General features: G+C 35.9%; 1 protein-coding gene across 2 annotated transcripts in view; it reads right to left on the minus strand.

The window, feature by feature from the left end:
* Positions 1–18,119, minus strand: part of BRD10 (bromodomain containing 10) — a 131,045-nt gene that overhangs the window by 91,488 nt on the left and 21,438 nt on the right. The window lies entirely within an intron of this gene.

Consider the following 18,119-nt stretch of genomic DNA (forward strand, 5'->3'; position numbering starts at 1 on the left):
AGACCAATGAAGGACAGATTGCAATCTAACAACCAACCAACTGGAGCTTCAGAAAATAAGAATAGAGAAGAGGGGTAGGAAGATGGTGATGACAGCAATATTTGAAGACACAATGGCTAAGTATTTCCTAGAACTACTGAAGGACACAAATCTTCAATTCAGGAAACCCAAGAAAATAAATTAAGAAAGCCACACTTGGGCACATCATAATAAAACAGTAAAATATCAAAGGCAAAAAAAAAAAATCATACAAGCAGAGAAGAAAAAAAGATTACATACACAGAAATGACAAAAGGATTGAAAGACACATTAACAGCAACAAAATAAACCTGAAACAGTACCACTCATGAATGAAGATAAATTAATGTTTCCAATTGGACAAAAAAAGTAGAACTGATTCTAACAAAAGTAAAAACTTCTAAAGTGTCTCCTGCTTCCACCCTAAATGAAATAACAAGGAATCAGATTTACTCTCCCACCTGAACCAACCAAAAAAATCCTGTCAAAATAGATAACAGGATGGTTTATAGGAACCTAAGTATCAAGCAAAGGACAATGATCCTCTAAGAAATGGGAAGCAGACAAGGTGAGCCCAGCAACTGTAGCAGTTTATTGCCTGCTGAGATTTTCCAGGCCATGATGCAGATAGGGGAAACCCAGGCAAGAGTCCAGAGATAGGAAGGCAGCTAGAATCTTCAGGGCACAACACCAAAGAGGAGACAGCTGAAGGAAATGAGAATACCAAAGATGTTCACAGAGGATCCCCTTTGAATATTCAGAGTACTAATTAGTGCATGCATGTTAGGTAACAAGCCAAGGCTAGGTAGGGGAAAAATACCCCCAAAATTAGAAAACAATATCTATTCCTACTAGGCATACTAGAAGAACTCACAAATCATGGGACAGCGAATAGAATACTTGGTAGTAGAAAATAATTAGCCCTAAACTGGCTATTGCTCTGGACCCAGGTAACAAATCCTAAAAGATCCAAATGATCAAACTGTTTCCAAGTAATTTAATTGCATTCCAGAAAAAAGCCCATTAAGATTTACAGGGATAAAATATGGGAATAAAAACATGTAGCATCCTCCAAGACAAAACCATGTTTGCCACCTAAACCAAAACCAGCAGGCCTACAATGAACCAGAAAACACATGACCTATATAAGGAGAAAAATCAATCAAAACTGGCCCAGAAATGAAAACAAATGTTAGAATTAGCAAAGAAGGCCATTAAAGTAGTTATTTGAACCATAACCAATACAATCAAAAGATTAACTAGAGACATAAAGATATAAAATAGACAACAATCAAACTTTGAGAGATGAAAACTACAATGTCTGAGATGAAAATATACCGTATTTACTAATGGCAAAGTAGACATGGCAGAAGAAAAGATTAGTGAACTTGAAGACAGTGATAGAAACTACCCCAATTTATTTTATTTTTTTTTTTTTTTCAACGTTTTATTTATTTTTGGGACAGAGAGAGACAGAGCATGAACGGGGGAGGGGCAGAGAGAGAGGGAGACACAGAATCGGAAACAGGCTCCAGGCTCCGAGCCGTCAGCACAGAGCCTGACGCGGGGCTCGAACTCACGGACCGCGAGATCGTGACCTGGCTGAAGTCGGACGCTTAACCGACTGCGCCACCCAGGCGCCCCAAAACTACCCCAATTTAAAGATACAGAGAAAATACTTCTAGAGTATATAATTCAGGAAGGAAAAAAAATGATCACAGAAAGAAGTTCTAAGATGTAAGGATGAGAGAACAAATCAACTGTTAACCATGTTACAAAAAACAGTAATTACAATAATGTCTAGTTTAGGGTAAAAAATGAGACAGAGCTAAATTATCATTTAACAATAATATGTAAGATTGATGAGGCAGAAGAGATCAAATTAAGAACAGACATAAAGAGCATGGAACTTCCAAATCAGTGGAAATGGCTGTAAGCGAATAAAATCTTCATCTTCCACAGATGGACTTCACTAGATAATGCCAAATCAAAATATCAAGAAATAGCAATATAAGCATGCAATTTGAAATGTGGAAACAATCACTAAAAGAAATATCTAAAGGAGGATAATTTCTGACTCATCGACTTGAGGTTTAGCTGAAGTAAGGTTGCTGTCTTTCGTTATAAACCTTAATAGAACCACCTGACTTTTATACTAAAAAGCCTGTGTGGTGCACCAGGGTGGCTCAGTCGGTTAAATGTCTGACTTCGGCTCAGGTTATGATCTCACGGTTCACGGGTTCGATTCCGCCTGTCAACTCTGTGCTGACAGCTCAGAGCCTGGAGCCTGTGGAGCCTGCTTCAGGTTCCGTATCCCCACCTCTCTCTGCCCCTCCCCCACTCGTGCACACGTGCACACACACACACACTCTCTCATTCTCTCTCAAAAATAAACAATTAAAAAATTAAACTAAAAGGCCTGTGAAATGAAAAAAATTCTTAAATCAACTTTTCAAAAGCTAAAGAATATAAGCCAGGTAATACTAAAGAGTCTGTTTATCTTAAATTTATAGATATTGTGTCTTTTACCATGAAAATGAGTTTCTCTATACTTCAGATACTAAGAAGAGTAGTCACTTCTTCAATATTCTGCTATTAATACCAAAAAGGTTGTCCAATTATTTCTCATGGAATATAACTCAGAGTTTCTTTAAAAGTTTGGTATAGAAAACTGTATCTATTGGAACACCAACCATCACAATGCAGGTAATTTAGTACTCTTAGCATTAAAATTGATTTTGGTCAACCCTGTCACAATCAACTCTGTTTCTGCAGAAGTGAAAGAGTAAAACTAGTGCTTGAGAAAGAAAATGAAAGGGGAAGTTGGAACAGACCAAAACACTTTTATGAATTTGTTTTTGCCTACAGTAGTGATAAGCAACCTTTGGTCAATAAAGGTTAGTGACACAGTAGTTTCTTTAATTACTCAATTCAACTTATTGATAGGGACACTAAGGACATAGAAGGGTAAGAAAACTTCCTCAGGTGTAGATAGTGGGTTAGTGTAAGTGCCAGAAATACAGTTTGCCATTGATAGCACCAAACACAGCATCAAGTGGTTTACACTTGGAAGAAGAAAATTAGGCAATGGTGTGATACACACGTCTGTTGGCTCAAGTGCCTGGAAAAGTTATGATATAGTTGGGGCATGATACTGCCAACTGTGAGTATTGCCTGAAGGTACTCAAGGGCTGCTACTCACACTTCTGTTCCTTATAAATGGTACCTTTCAGGGAAGAATGATAGATAGAGTATAAAAAGGCATGAGGAAAAAAAACAAAGTCCAGTGTGGTATACGCAAGCATACCACAGAATAGTTCCTTAGAATTAGAAGTGTGAGTCTCTTCTAATCCTCAGTAGAAATGGGGCCTGCCAAAGAGCTGTAGAGTTAATGTCTATAATTCAACAATTGTTGAAACCTTTGTCAAACATAACATAATTAAACAAATATTTTAATACTGTATTCTGAAACACTGGAGCAAACCACATTTTGCTGACAAGGACAGATAAAATTCACCAGCTTTCAAGGTTATTCTCAATTTAAAAATTTGCTCAAAAGTAGAATTCTACAATCAGATATAGTAGTGCACATTTCTAAAATGTCAGTTCAAAAATTAAGCCTTCAGTGTTGGAGACATGCTAAAAAATTGTCTGAAGATAATTCTAAAAGCCATATTTGCTAAATAAAAAGAAAATAAAAGGTAAACAACAACACATGAACAGAAAAAGTGGTCCAAAATTTTTCTTTGACTGGACAAGTCTCATTTTTGATGTTGTTCTTTTTTGGCTTAGAGAGTGTTTACCTGTTACTGTGTGAAACAATAACAGAAGCTATGCCTAAAGTTATTTTGGTCATGTATAACTAAGGAACATTGCTAGTGAGTGAAAAGCTTTACAAAAAATAAATAATGTTTCAAAGTATCCTAACTTTACCAGTTTTATAAACGTTTATTGAATCTTTACGATGTGTAAGGATACAAAGAAATGAAAGCATGGGCTCCACTCTTAAAGAGATTACAATCTGGTAAAAGAAAAAAAATATATATATGTATGAAATTTAATCCAAAATAATCCATCAATTAAGGAAACAATATAATGTATGCAAATTGAAAGCATGAAAAAAGAAAGCAAGGCATTTGTTTACATTTTCTTTTTTTTTTTAATTTTTTTTTTTTAACGTTTATTTATTTTTGAGACAGAGAGAGACAGAGCATGAACGGGGGAGGGTCAGAGAGAGAGAGGGAGACACAGAATCTGAAACAGGCTCCAGGCTCTGAGCCGTCAGCACAGAGCCCAACGCGGGGCTTGAACTCACGAACCGCGAGATCATGACCTGAGCCGAAGTCGGATGCTTAACTGACTAAGCCACCCAGGTGCCCCTGTTTACATTTTCTAAAATAGAAATGGTAATATTAGGTATTCAGTCAAGCTTTCTACTTAACTGCCAACAGAAGATCTATTCTGGCTAAAGCAGAAAAGGAATTTATTTAAAGATTAGTAGGGAGTTTATGGAAGCCCTGTTAAGGGCCAGGAAGCCAAACATAGTAGGTATGAAAATAGGAATCCCAACCATACTTTGAGAGGTTCTCCAGGAAAAACTATGTTGCCACCACACCTTGATACCTCTGATACTAGGAACATAGAAAACCAGAAGCTCATACCACCATCTTTGCCAAAAGATAAACCCCTGCCCAAGACTGCCACCTCATGTTGCTCTCACACAATTTTAAAGGTGACAGTATATGACTGGTCATAAGCCTCTGTCTTGGCTGTGAGTGGGAATGAGAATATAAATTTTCTACCACCTATTTTGGGAAGCCAGGACTTGTAATATAAAAATCAACAAAAATGTAGGGAAGCTATCCAAAATGCTAGGTGGTCACAAATAATGAATGTCTATTGCATTAAGTCATTGTTATTTTACGGTGCAGAGAAATTGAAAATAAATCACTTAGTAAGTGATAGTTTTTATTTCACAAAAATGTAGAAAATATTTTCAACTCCAGTGATTTCCAAATCAACAAAATACCACTGAGCTTATGTAAATATATGAAACAAAATTATAAGAAACATGCAAAATTATAAGAAACATAAGAAAAATGCACTGAGCTTATGTAAATATATGAAACAAAATTATAAGAAACATTATAAGAAAAATATATGAAAAAAATGAGAAACTAGCTACTATTCTGGAATCCATATAGTTTTGCAAGAAAGAATGGTGAACAGGCCCAATATTTTTAATAGAGCTAAAGTAGACTTTAACAACCCAAATTGCCACCTAATCATATGATTATATTGTAACAAATTAACAGAAATTTCCTTGAGGATAGGTAACTTTCAATTATAAACAATTTTGTTTTTAAAAAAACCTATCTAAAACATATTGTATACTTTGCTACATAATAAATGAGATATATAAAATGTAATAAACTTCCCCTAACAGTTCAAGGTCACCATTATAAACAGAATGCAGTGATCACAAGTGGCTTAAAGACTATTTCTGCAACTATAAATTAATCAGCCCTCTCACTCAACTTTCCCAAAATTTTGGGTTGTAGTGTTGTTGTCTCTTAAATCAACAGTGCCCCGTACACCAAGCAGCCCCAAGATTGCCTACTGTTCTGCAGCATTTATGTGAAGATGGACAAACTATTAAGCTTTACTGAACTTTTATTCCTTTCTGTTCAATACACACAATCTGTTGTCTCCTTTGCATTAGTTTCCAATGCTCTCCAAATAAATATAGTAATAGAAGAATGCCAGGATTTTGGATTTTTGCAATGTGATTTAAGAAACCATTATTTTAATAGCATGTACCATACAAAAATGGGAAACTAGCTACTATACAAAAATTGAAAGAAAGTGGAGACTCCCTTCCCTCAAGAGATCACAAAACAGACTTAACTATGAAATTTACAAGATTTTAAAAAATAATTTACTTTTATGTTTGTGTCTGCTCAGGTGATCAGCTAAAAATTATCAAATGCCCATCAGATAACTGAAATATTACAATATGAAAATATGCACTAGAATTTTTCAGCTTGCCATCAATTTGAATTTCTGATAGAAATGTTGTTTTAACCTACTTAACAGTATGGAAAATTTATCTTCTCACTTCTTATGCCAAAAGTTTTAACAGAAAAAGTAGAAGGGAAGGGAAGGAGAGTGAGGAGAGGGAGGGGAGGGAAAGGAAGAGAAGAAGATGACAGACAATGAAGATGACAAAGATGAAGAAGACCAAGATGAAGACCAAGACAAAGATGAAGAAGACTAAGATGTCACCAATGCCTATGCCTAGAACTGAAGTATAACCACAGTAATCATGTGATCTTTGCACACTTCCCTATCTTCCAATATGACCCTTCCTTATAAGGATTTCAAAGTTCCTGTCTAGAACTGACTTTACAGTGCCTATATTCTCAGCTGGTCTCTGACCAACTCTTAACAAATATTACATAGAATTGAAATTGACAGAATGTAAGGTATCATGATAGATGGCAAGTTAAGTATACACAAGGAGGAAGTATTTGTTTAGCACTCCCACCTATCATACCACATATTGCTGCCTAAATGTCACACTTTCCTTCTGAGGATTCCAAAGAAATCATGGGATAGGTTAAAAAGACACTTAAAAACCTGCCTGTCCCACTACCTATTTGGCACATTACAAATTTCAATATTTATGTTTAACTATAAAAAAAAAAGCATACTTATGTTAGAAAATTTAGAAATCACAGGTTAAAAGAATTCCACCATTCATGTGTTTTTAGGTGAACTCTACATTTGGATGCACATAAAGTTAACAATCTCCTGGCACTGAAAAGAAGGAAAAAAGGCCACTGTAGCTAGGATAACAAGTATGAGGGAAAGAAAGATAGGAGATAGAGCAGTATGCTGAAACTTAAAGGTGAAAGAGAGCCTTATAAATAATATTAAGCCATTCAAGTTTTTGTGTGTACTTGCTTTGTTTGGGGAGGTCATAGGTAATGGGATAGGTAAGTGGCATCAACAAATTTGCATCTCAGAAAGTTCATTCTAGTTTTAATGTAAAAACAGCCTGGAATTAGGCAAGCATGGACACTGTTAAACCAACTAAGAGAAATTTATCATAGGCTTAAGTGAGAAATGAAGAAACTAGATGGAAGTAGAAAAATAGAGGAAAGTGGACAGATTCAAGAAAGATTTAAGAAATAAAACTGTCGAAGGAATTAAGGTGATGCAGAAGTAGGGGAAAGCTGGGCTTTCCTTGTCCCTCAAACACAGCTGTATTGAGGTCAGATCACTTGGAACACCCAGGAAATTGATCTGCAGACTGGCAGAAGGATCTCCATGGTTGGAGGGAGGCAGCATGGCAGGTACAAAGTATGTGGAAGTGAACTGGGGGAGAGAAAAATGGCAGTGCTGTGGAGGGGAGAGAACCCTTTCTGTGGAGAGACAAAAAAGAGAAAAGGAGGAGTTGAGAGAGTGCAGCACTGGATTTGCACAGGAGGAAAACCCATCTGGACAAACACAATGGAGAGCAACAAGTACTGAATGTTGCAGGTTTTTTGTTTTTTGTTTTTTTGGAAACAGCGTTTAGAGCTCAAACTCTGAGGTTCTGGAAGTGTGCAACTTTCTCTGGAGCAGAGCTGTGGCAGAGACTCCTAGGAAAAGGAGGGAACTGGCCCCAGAGCACATAGTGTGGCGTAGAGATCTCCCAGGCACACTAGGAGAGCGCATTCCCCTGCCTGGAGTACTTTTGGAAGAGGGTATATTGCCTTTCCAAGGACAAAAGACCCTGTAGGCTCAGCAAAAGGCCTTTCATAGGCAGGGGACAGAGTTGCACCCAGAGAACATGTAAACTTTTTGCTGCTTTTAGTGGTGCTCTGCCATGGATTCCATGCAATGCACAGAACTATTTTTCTGGGACAAAGGACATCAGACACAGTGTGGAAAGGCTCTGCTCCTGAGGAGGGGGGTGGGTCGCTAAGTGCTAGGTTCTTTAAGATGTCAAGTTTTGAATCCCAGCAGTGCACAAAAGAAAGAACACAGGAGAGCTGTGGTGCAGAGAGAGCTGAACTGCCCTCATATTCTGTGAGGACTGCCTGAATAGCTGGGGGTGTGAGATTCCTTGTCTGGGAACAAGAGATTTGGGTGGTACCATTTCCTCTCCCCCCCCCCCCAATACCAACACAGTGGACTTTGCTGGGCAGCAAAGAGGCCCCCTGGTAGAGGTGGGGCCCACTTACACCAAACCCTGTCCCGCTATGCTTGGCAAATGCTTATTAACCAGGGCAAGACTGACTGTGAGCCAAGGCAGTCGGCCTTTCCTCCAGAAGACCAGCACAACCAGCACCCATCATGTACCAAGTGTACTGAAAATCCAGTGCTTCAAAATTATACCTGCAGTTCTGGTGGAACTAGGACTAGGCTTACTTTTTTTTTCTTCTTTTTCTTTCTTCTTCATTTTTTCTTTTGGAATCAGTCTCACAGTTTCTTGTTTGTTTGTGTTTTTTTTTTTTTTTTTTTTTTCATTTCCTTTTCTATTTTTGGATCAGGCCTCTTTATTCTTTTCTTTTTTCTTCTATTTTTATTTTCTTCTTGTTTTCCCTTTCTGTTTCTTTGGAATCAGCCTTTTAGTTTTTTATTCTCTGGGGTTCCCTCCCCCCTTTTCCCAGGCTTATTTTAACAAACAAATCAAAGCACACCTAGTTAAAGGTCCAAACACTCCCCACTGCAAGCAAGGAGGAGCTCCAGAGAGGACTGACCAGTGGGAAAGAGCAGTCAAAACACAACAGCAGAGTGCACGCAGCATACACCAGAAACACTTCCTCAAGTGCCAGGCCCTAGACAGTATATGACCTCTTTTAAATATAGCATTACTTTTAGGTGTAGGAAATGCAACAAACTTTTAAAACATGCAAAAGACAGAAACTTAGCCAAAATGACAAGAGAGAGGAATTTTCCCCAAAAGAAAAGTCAAGAAGAAATCAAAGCCAGGGGCTTGTTCAAAAGAGATATAAGCAATATATCTGAACAAGAATTTAGAACAAGTCATAAGACTACTAGCTGGGCTTGAAAAAAAGCATAGAAGACACCAGAGAAACCCTGGCTGCAGAGATCAAAGACCTAAAAAGTAGTCAGGCTGAAATAAAAAAATACTGTAACTGAGATGCAAAACTGACTGGATAGAGTCATAACAAGGATTGAAGAAGCAGAGGAGAGAATAGGTGATATAGAAGATAAAATTATGGAAAATAATGAAGCTTAAGAGGGAAAGTAAACTATTAGATCACAAGGGAAGACTTAGAGAACTTAGTGATGCCATAAAATGGAACAATATCCATATAACAGGAGTCCAAGAAGAAGAAGAAGAAGAACAGGAAAAAGGGGCAGAAGTTTTCTTTCAACAAATTATAGCTGAGAACTCCCCTAATCTGGGGAAGGAAAAAGGCATTCAAGTCCAAGAGGCAAGGAGAACTCCCCTCAAAATCAACAAGAACAGGTCAATACCATGACATACTGTAGTGAAAACTGCAAAATACAAAGGTAAAGAAAGAAATCTTAAAGAGCTAGGGACAAAATGTCCTTAACCTACGAGGGTAGACACATGGGTTAGCAACAGATGTGTCCACTGAAATTTGGCAGGCCAGAAGGGAGTGGCAGGATATATTCAACGTACTGAATGGGTAAAACATGCACCCAACAATTCTTTATTCAGCAAGACTTCATTGTGAATAGAAAGAGACAAAGGGTTTCCCCAACAAACAAAAACTAAAGGAGTCTGTGACTGCTAAACCAGCCCTGCATGAAATTTTAAGGGGTACTCTGAGCAGAGAATGAATGAATGAATGAATGAATGAATGAAATTTAAAAATAAATAAATAAAAAGACCAAAGCAGCAAAGACTACCAAGGACCAGAGAACATCACCAGAAACACCAACTCTACAGGTAACACAATGGCACTAACTTCTTATTTTTCAATAATCACTCTGAATGTAAATGGACTAAAATGCTTCAATCAAAAAGACACAGGGTATCAGAAAAAAATAATAAAACAAAACTCATGTATATGCTGCCTACAAGAGATATCTACACCTGAAGACATGTGCTGACTGAAAGTGAGGGGATGGAGAACCAACTATCATGCTAACGGATGTCAAAAGAAAGCGAGAGTTGCTATACTTATATCAGGCAAACTAGATTTTAAAACAAAGACTGTAACAAGAGAAGAAGGGCATTATATCATCATTAGGGGTCTTTTCACCAAGAAAATCTAGCAATTGTAAATATTTATGTCCTCAACTTGGACGAAACCAAATATATAAATCAGTTAATCACAAACATAAAGGAATTCATTGATAATAATACAATAATAGTAGGGAAATTTACTCCTCCACATACAGCAATGGACAGATCATCTAAGCAGAAAATCAACAAGGAAACAATGGCTTTTAATGACACACTGGACCAGCTGAACTTAACAGATATATTCAGAGCATTTCATCTTAAAGCAGCAGAATACACATTGTTCTGGAGTGTATATACAACATTCTGCAGAACAGATCACATACTGAGTCACAAATCAGACCTCAACAGGTACAAAAAGATCAAGATCATACCATACATGTTTTCCGATTACAACACTATGAAACTTGAAGTCAACCACAAGAAAAAATTTGGAAAGTCCTCAAATATATGGAGGCTAAAGAACATCGTACTAAAAAATAAATAGGTTAACCAGGCAATTAAAGAAGAAATTAAAAAATACATGGAAGCCAATGAAAATGAAAACATGTCAGTCCAAACCTTTTGGAATGCAGCAAAGACAATCCTAAGAGCAAAGTATATTGCAATTAAAGCCTATCTCAAGAAGCAAGAAAGGTCGTAAATGTACAACCTAGCCTTACACCTAAAGGAACTAGAAAAGGAACAGCAAATAAAGCTTTAGCCAGCAGAAGAAGGGAAATAATAAGGATTAGAGAAGAAATAAACAATATAGAAACAAACAAAACAATACAACAGGTCAATGAAACTAAAGGCTAGTTCTTGGAAATAAAATTGATAACCCCTAGCCAGGCTTATCAAAAAGAAAAAAGAAAGGATCCAAATAGATAAAATCACAAACAAAAGAGGAGATTTTGCAAACACCACAGAAATACAATTACAAAAGAATACTATGAAAAATTATATGCCAAGAAACTGAGCAATCAGGAAGAAATGGACAAATTCCTAAAAACCCATAAACTACCAGGACGCCTAGATGGCTCAGTTGGTTAACCAAGAGTCTGTGCTGACAGTACAGAGCCTGCTTGAAATTCTCTCTCCTCTTTCTGCCCTTCCCCCGCTTACACTCTTGCACTCTCTCTCTCTCAAAATAAATAAATAAACTTGCAAGGAAAAGAAAAGAAACCCACAAACTACGAAAACTGAAACAGTAAGAAATAGAAAATTTGAACAGACCCATAACCAGGAAAGAAATTGAATCAGTAATCAAAAAATCTCCCAAGAAACAAGAGTCCTGGGCCGGATGGCTTCCCAGAGGAATTCTACCAGTCATTTAAAGAAGAGTTCATACATAGTCTTCTCAAACTGTCCCCAAAAAAGTAAATGGAAGGAAATCTTCCAAACTTAATCTATGAAGCCAGCATTACCTTGATTCCAAAACCAGCTAAAGATCCCTCTAAAAAGGACAATTACACACTAATATCCCTGATGAACCTAGATGCAAAAAATTCTCAACAAGATACCAGCAAAGAGAATTCAACATTACATTAAAAAAAGTATTCACTATGATCAAATGGGATTTACTCCTGGGCTGCAGGGCTGGTTCAGTATTTGCAAAACAATCACAGTGATACACCACATTAATAAAAGAAAGGATTAGGGGCACCTAGGTGGCTCAGTTGGTTGAGCATCCAACCTCAGCTCAGGTCATGATCTCACGGTCCGTGGGTTCGAGCCCCACGTCAGGCTCTGTGCTGACAGCTTGAAGCCTGGAGCCTGCTTCAGAATCTATGTCTTCCTCTCTCTCTCTGCCTCTCCCACACTCACACTCTCTCAAAAATGAATAAACATTAAAAAAAGAAAGAAAGAAAGGATTAGAACCATATAATTTTCTCAGTAGATGCAGAAAAAACATTGGACAAAATACAGCATCCATTCTTGATTTAAAAAAAACCTCAACAGGGGCGCCTGGGTGGCTCAGTCGGTTAAGCATCCGACTTCGGCTCAGGTCATGATCTCACAGTCCGTGAGTTTGAGCCCCGCGTCGGGCTCTGTGCTGACAGCTCAGACCCTGGAGCCTGCTTCGGATTCTGTGTCTCCCTTTTTCTAACCCTCCCCCATTCATGCTCTCCCTCTGTCTCAAAAATAAATAAACATTTAAAACAATTAAAAATAAAATTAAAAAAACCTCAACAAAGTACAGATAGATGGAACATACCTCAACATCATAAAGGCCATATGTGTGAAAGACGCACAGCTAATCCCATCCTCAATGTGGAAAACCTGAGAGCCTTTCCCCTACAGTCAGGAACAAGATATGAATGCCCACTCTCACCATTACTACTTAATATAGCACTGAAAGTCTTAGACTCAGCAATCAAATAGCAAAAACAAATAAAAGGCATAGAAATTGCCAAGGAAGAAGTCAAACTTTCACTATTTGCAGATGCTATGACACTCTATGTAGAAAACCCAAAAGACTCCACCAAAAAATTGCTAGAACTAATACATGAATTCAGCAAAGTCGTGGGATATAAAATCAACATGCAGAAATCTTGCATTTCTATATACCAATAGCAAAGCAGCAGAAATCAAGGAACTGGTCCCATTTACAACTGCACCAAAAACAATAAGATACTTAAGAATAAACTTAACTACAGAGGTAAAAGATCTATACTCTTTAAACTATGGAACACTTATGAAAGATATTGAAGAAGACACAAAGAAATGGAAAAACATTCCATGTTCACTGACTGGAAGAAAAAACACTGTTAAAATATCTATACTACCCAAAGCAATCTATACATTTAATGCAATCCCTATCAAAATACCACCAGCATTCTTCACAGAGCTAGATCAAACAATCCTAAAATTTATATGGAACCAAAAAAGACCCAAATAGCCAAAGCAATCTTGAAAAATAAAAATAAAACTGGAGGCATCATGATTCTGAATTTCACACTATTTTACAAAGCTGTAGTCACCAAGACAGTATGATACTGGCACAAAAACAAACACATAGATCAGTAGAAGAGAATAGAAAACACAGAAATGGACCCTCAACTATATGGTCAATTCATCTTTGAAAAAGCAGGGAAAAAAAAACAATAGAAAAAAGTCTCTTCAATAAATGGTGCTGGGAAAACTGGATGGTGACATGCAGAAGAATAAAACTGGACCACTTTCTTATACCACACACAAAAATAAATTCAAAATGGATGAAAGCCTCAAATGTTAGACAGGAAACCATCAAAATCCTACAGAAGAACACAGGCAGCAACTTCTCTGACCTTGGCTGGAGCAACTTCTTACCAGACATGTAGCCGAGAGGCCAGGGAAAGAAAAGCAAACATGAACTATTGGGACATCAAGATAAAAAGCTTCTGCACTGTAAAGAAAACAACAAAACTAAAATGCAGCCTACAGAGTAGGAGAAGACATATCCAAATGACATATCCAATAAAGGGTTAGTATCCAAAATCTATAAAGAACTTATCAAACTCAACACCCACAAAACAAACAACCCAATTAAGAAATGGGCAGAAGACATGAATAGACACTTTTCCAAAGAAGACATCCAGTGGCCAACCGACACATGAAAAAATGTTCAACATCACTCATCATTAGGGAAATACAAATCAAAACAAAAATAAGATAACACTCAACTGTTAGAAGGCTTAAAATTAACAAGACAAGAAACAACATGTGTTGGCAAGGATGCAGAGAAAGGAGAACCCTTTTGCACTGCTGGTGGGAATGCAAACTGGCGCAGCCACTCTGGAGAACAGTATGGAGGTTCCTCAAAAACCTGAAAACAGAACCATCCTATGATCCAGCAATTACACTATTAGGCATTTACCCGAAGGCTACAAAAATACAAATTTGAAGGGGTACATGCACCCCAATGTTTATAAGCAGCATTATCAATAATAAATAACTACCAAGTATGGAAAGAGCCCAAATGTCTATCAACTGATGAATGGATAAAGAAGATGTGGGATATACAGACAATGGAATATTATTCAGACATCAAAAAAAAAAAGAAAGAAAGAAATCTTGCCATTTGCAATGACATGGATGGAGCTAGAGAATATTGTGCTAAGTGAAATAAGTCAGTCTGAGAAAGACAAATACCATATCATCTCACTCATATGTGGAATTTAAGAAATAAAACAAATGAACAAAGGGAAAAGAAAGAGACACATCAAGAAAGAGACTCTTAATTATGGAGAACAGGGGAGCCTGGGTGGCTCAGTTGGTTAAGTGTCCGACTTTGGCTCAGGTCAGGATCTCACGGTTTGTGAGTTCGAGCCCCGCATCAGGCTCTGTGCTGACAGCTCTTTGTCTCCCTCTCTCTCTGCCCCTCCCCCACTCATGCTCTGTCTCCCTCTCTCTCTCAAAAGTAAACATTAAAAAAATAAAAAAAAATTTTTTTAAATTATGGAGAACAAACTGATGGTTACTAGAAGGGAAGTGCAGTGTAGGATGGGTTAAATAGGTGATGAAGATTAAGGAATGCTGAGCACCTGGTGATGTATGGAAGTGTTGAATCACTATATTGTACACTTGAAACTAATATTACACTGTAGGTTAACTAACTGGAATTTAAATTAAAACTCAAGAAAAAATTACATATAGTTATATCAGACTTTAAGTACTGATAGGGGAGAAAAAAAAAATGAAGTCAACGTAGATCTTTCTCCTTCAAAATGAAAGGAAAACTAAAAACTGTTTTCACACCAAAAAATGAAAGTTCATTGGCAGACCTACATTATGAATAATGATAAAGAAAGTTGTTTAGGCAGTAGAAAAATGACACCAGATGGCATCATGGATCAATACAAAGGAAGGCAGATTGTTGGGAAGAGTATATGTGTGGATAAATTTAAAATGCATTTTCCCCCTCATTCTTAAAGTTCTTCAACAGGTAACTGTTTGAAGAACATACAATAATGGAGCACTGGGGTTTACAATACATTGTAGAAGTAAATGACAACAACAGCACAAAGTATGAGAAGAGGTAAATAGTAGTATACTGTAAAGTAGTATAACATTTGAAGTTAAATGGGATAAATAGCCTAGAGAAGCCACTAAAAAAAAAAAAAAAAAAAAAAAAAAATCAAACAATGATGGCTCAAAAGCCAACAGTGGAGATACATGCAATGTTAAACAGTGTCAGAAATATTATCAGGGATAAAAAGAGACACTCATAGTAATAAGGACACCAACTCATCAAAAAACCCTAAGCATCAAAATCTTTCAGAACTTAGAGTACAGACAAAAGGCCCTATACTAAAATCAATTGTGTATCTCTACAAAACTCTATACAAAATATCTATACAAAATTGTGTTTCTATATAAAAAATAATACATTGAATTTAGAAAAGATTTACAATCTCATTAAAAACATGAAAATATGTATGGATAAAGTTAACCAAATATACAGAAAATGTAAACAACTTAAAATTACAAAATAGCACTGAAAGAAATTTACAATTATCTGGAAACTGACTGATAAATTCCATGCAATCTCAATCAAAATTTCCTCAGGCTGTTTTTTTGTAGGAGCTTACAATATGATATGAATCACATAGAAATAAATGCAAAGATCCTAGAATAACCTAACAATTTTGAAAACAAAAAACAAAGACTCATATTACCAAATTTCAAGGCTTACTATAAAAGCTATACCAATCAAGTCAATATATTATTAGCCTAAGAACAGACCTATAGATAAATGAAATAATATAAAGTCCACAAAGACTCACAAATATATGTTCATCTGATTTTCAATTAAAATGCAAATCTAATTTATAATCTAAGAACAGTTTTTTCAACAAATGATACTGGGACAATAGACTATCCATATGGGAAAAATAATAAACTTTTATCCTTACTTCAAACCACATATAAAAATTAAGTTAAAAAAAAAATTAAGTTCAAATGAATCACAAACCTGACCATAAAATAAAAATTTAGAAATTTCTGGGAAAAAAGGGAGAAAATTCATAATCTTGGGTAAGCTAAGATTTCTTAAGTCCTAAAAAGCACAAAACAAAACAAAACAAAAAAGAACAAACCCAAAGTTAAAATTTTCTTTTTCTTAAAATTAAACACTGAAAATGAAAGGCCATAGACAGAAAATATTTGCAATACATATATATCTGACAAAGTACTTGTATCCATAATATATAAAAGGATTATTAAAATTCAATAATAAAAGGCATGGGAATGACAAGAGCAGTTTCTTCTGGGGACAAAGAGAAAATACAGGGAGGGAATCAATTTTATCTACATTAATTTCTTTAAAAACTGCTAAGTAGTGGGTACATAGGCCTTTATTATAATTTTATTTATTCTTCGCTTCATCTTTAAAATATTTACAACTTAAAAATCAAAAGTTAACACTACACCCAAAGAAAAACTTTAATTCATATTACTCCATGAAACTATCATAGTCACTAAGACATTTAATACATAATTTAATACATTTAATTAATGTATTAAAATATAAAATATAAAAAATATAAAATATAAAAAATAAGACATTTAATACATAAACATAATACATAAACACTAAGACATTTAATACATAAACACATGTAAAATCGGAGGAAGCAAAAAGATTCAGTTATATTTCTAGTTTTTTACTAGTCATTCCTACTTGAATGATTAAATGTTTCCCTTATCACTTCAATCAACTAACTAAAAAGAATTTACTGATCTTTCCCCATACAATGGACTTAGACTCTTCTGTTTTCTTTGTTCATTCCATCATTTTACAAGTCATAAATCAGCATACTGTTTAGGAGCACAACCTTCAGGGCCAAACTGCCTGGGTTCAAATACTGACTACCACTCAAAAACTGCCTAACCTTGAGCAAGTTAATTAATCTCTCTGTGCTTCAGGACAAATGTTAAATACATGTAAGATGCCTAGAGCTAAACCTGGCAAATAATCATATTCAATAAATGATTACCATTCTTTTTTCTCCTTCGTAACTGCTCAATCACCATGATTATAACTGTGTCCTGACTTATCTTTGTCTTTTTTTTATCTTTGTTCCCCCTTAGTATCAAGGAAGGTATTAAGTAAGTCTTGTTACTTGTTCCCATAACAATCTGACCTCTCTCTCCCTATTTCTGGTCATCAGTAGTGGAGATCTAGACTACTACAGCTTTCTTCCTACAAGCCTTCCTCTTCATTTTCTCTCCATTCCAATCTATTATACTCTATTGTGGGATTAATCTTTATCCCTTTCCATAAAATCCTCTTTCTTATAGCAAGAGTAGTTCTATGAGGTTTTGTAGAAGGAAAAAAAAGCATTTCACAGTGGGTTCTGAATTAATCACTAGAATAAAAAGTATGGTAGAAGAAAGTCTCAAAGTTGAGTTTTAATCATACAGTTATCAAAGCAAGCTAAATTTATTACTATGAAAGTAGCAACAACACATTATAAATTGCTTTTGAGTAAGCATTAGCAGTTCCCTATTATATCAGCAATCATTCCTACCATAGTTTGAATCTGAGATTTGATTTAGTATAAAAATCACCAGTCTTTTCTGAGTAATCACTCACCTCTCTGGGCCCTTGTCTCTTTGTTATAAATAAAATGTTATATAAATGCCATTAGTCCATGCTCCCAGATCCTAGAAGGTAACACTAATTAAGCACAACATTCTTTCTTGATGAGCCCAGAGTAAGCTGAGTATCCAGAAAATTAATACCAATGGAGAAACTAGCAGAGGTGAACCTATGTGTCATTTTGAACTACATAATCTTTGTAATTTCTTTTAATTTTAAATGTATGTGAAACTATTCTAAGGCTATACAAATCTATATAAAACTCTCTTAATTTAAAATTTGATAATACTTCTATTTCCATTTATA

The sequence above is a fragment of the Panthera onca genome, chromosome D4 (assembly GCF_046562875.1).
Source record: "Panthera onca isolate mPanOnc1 chromosome D4, mPanOnc1 haplotype 2, whole genome shotgun sequence".
Taxonomy (NCBI): domain Eukaryota; kingdom Metazoa; phylum Chordata; class Mammalia; order Carnivora; family Felidae; genus Panthera; species Panthera onca.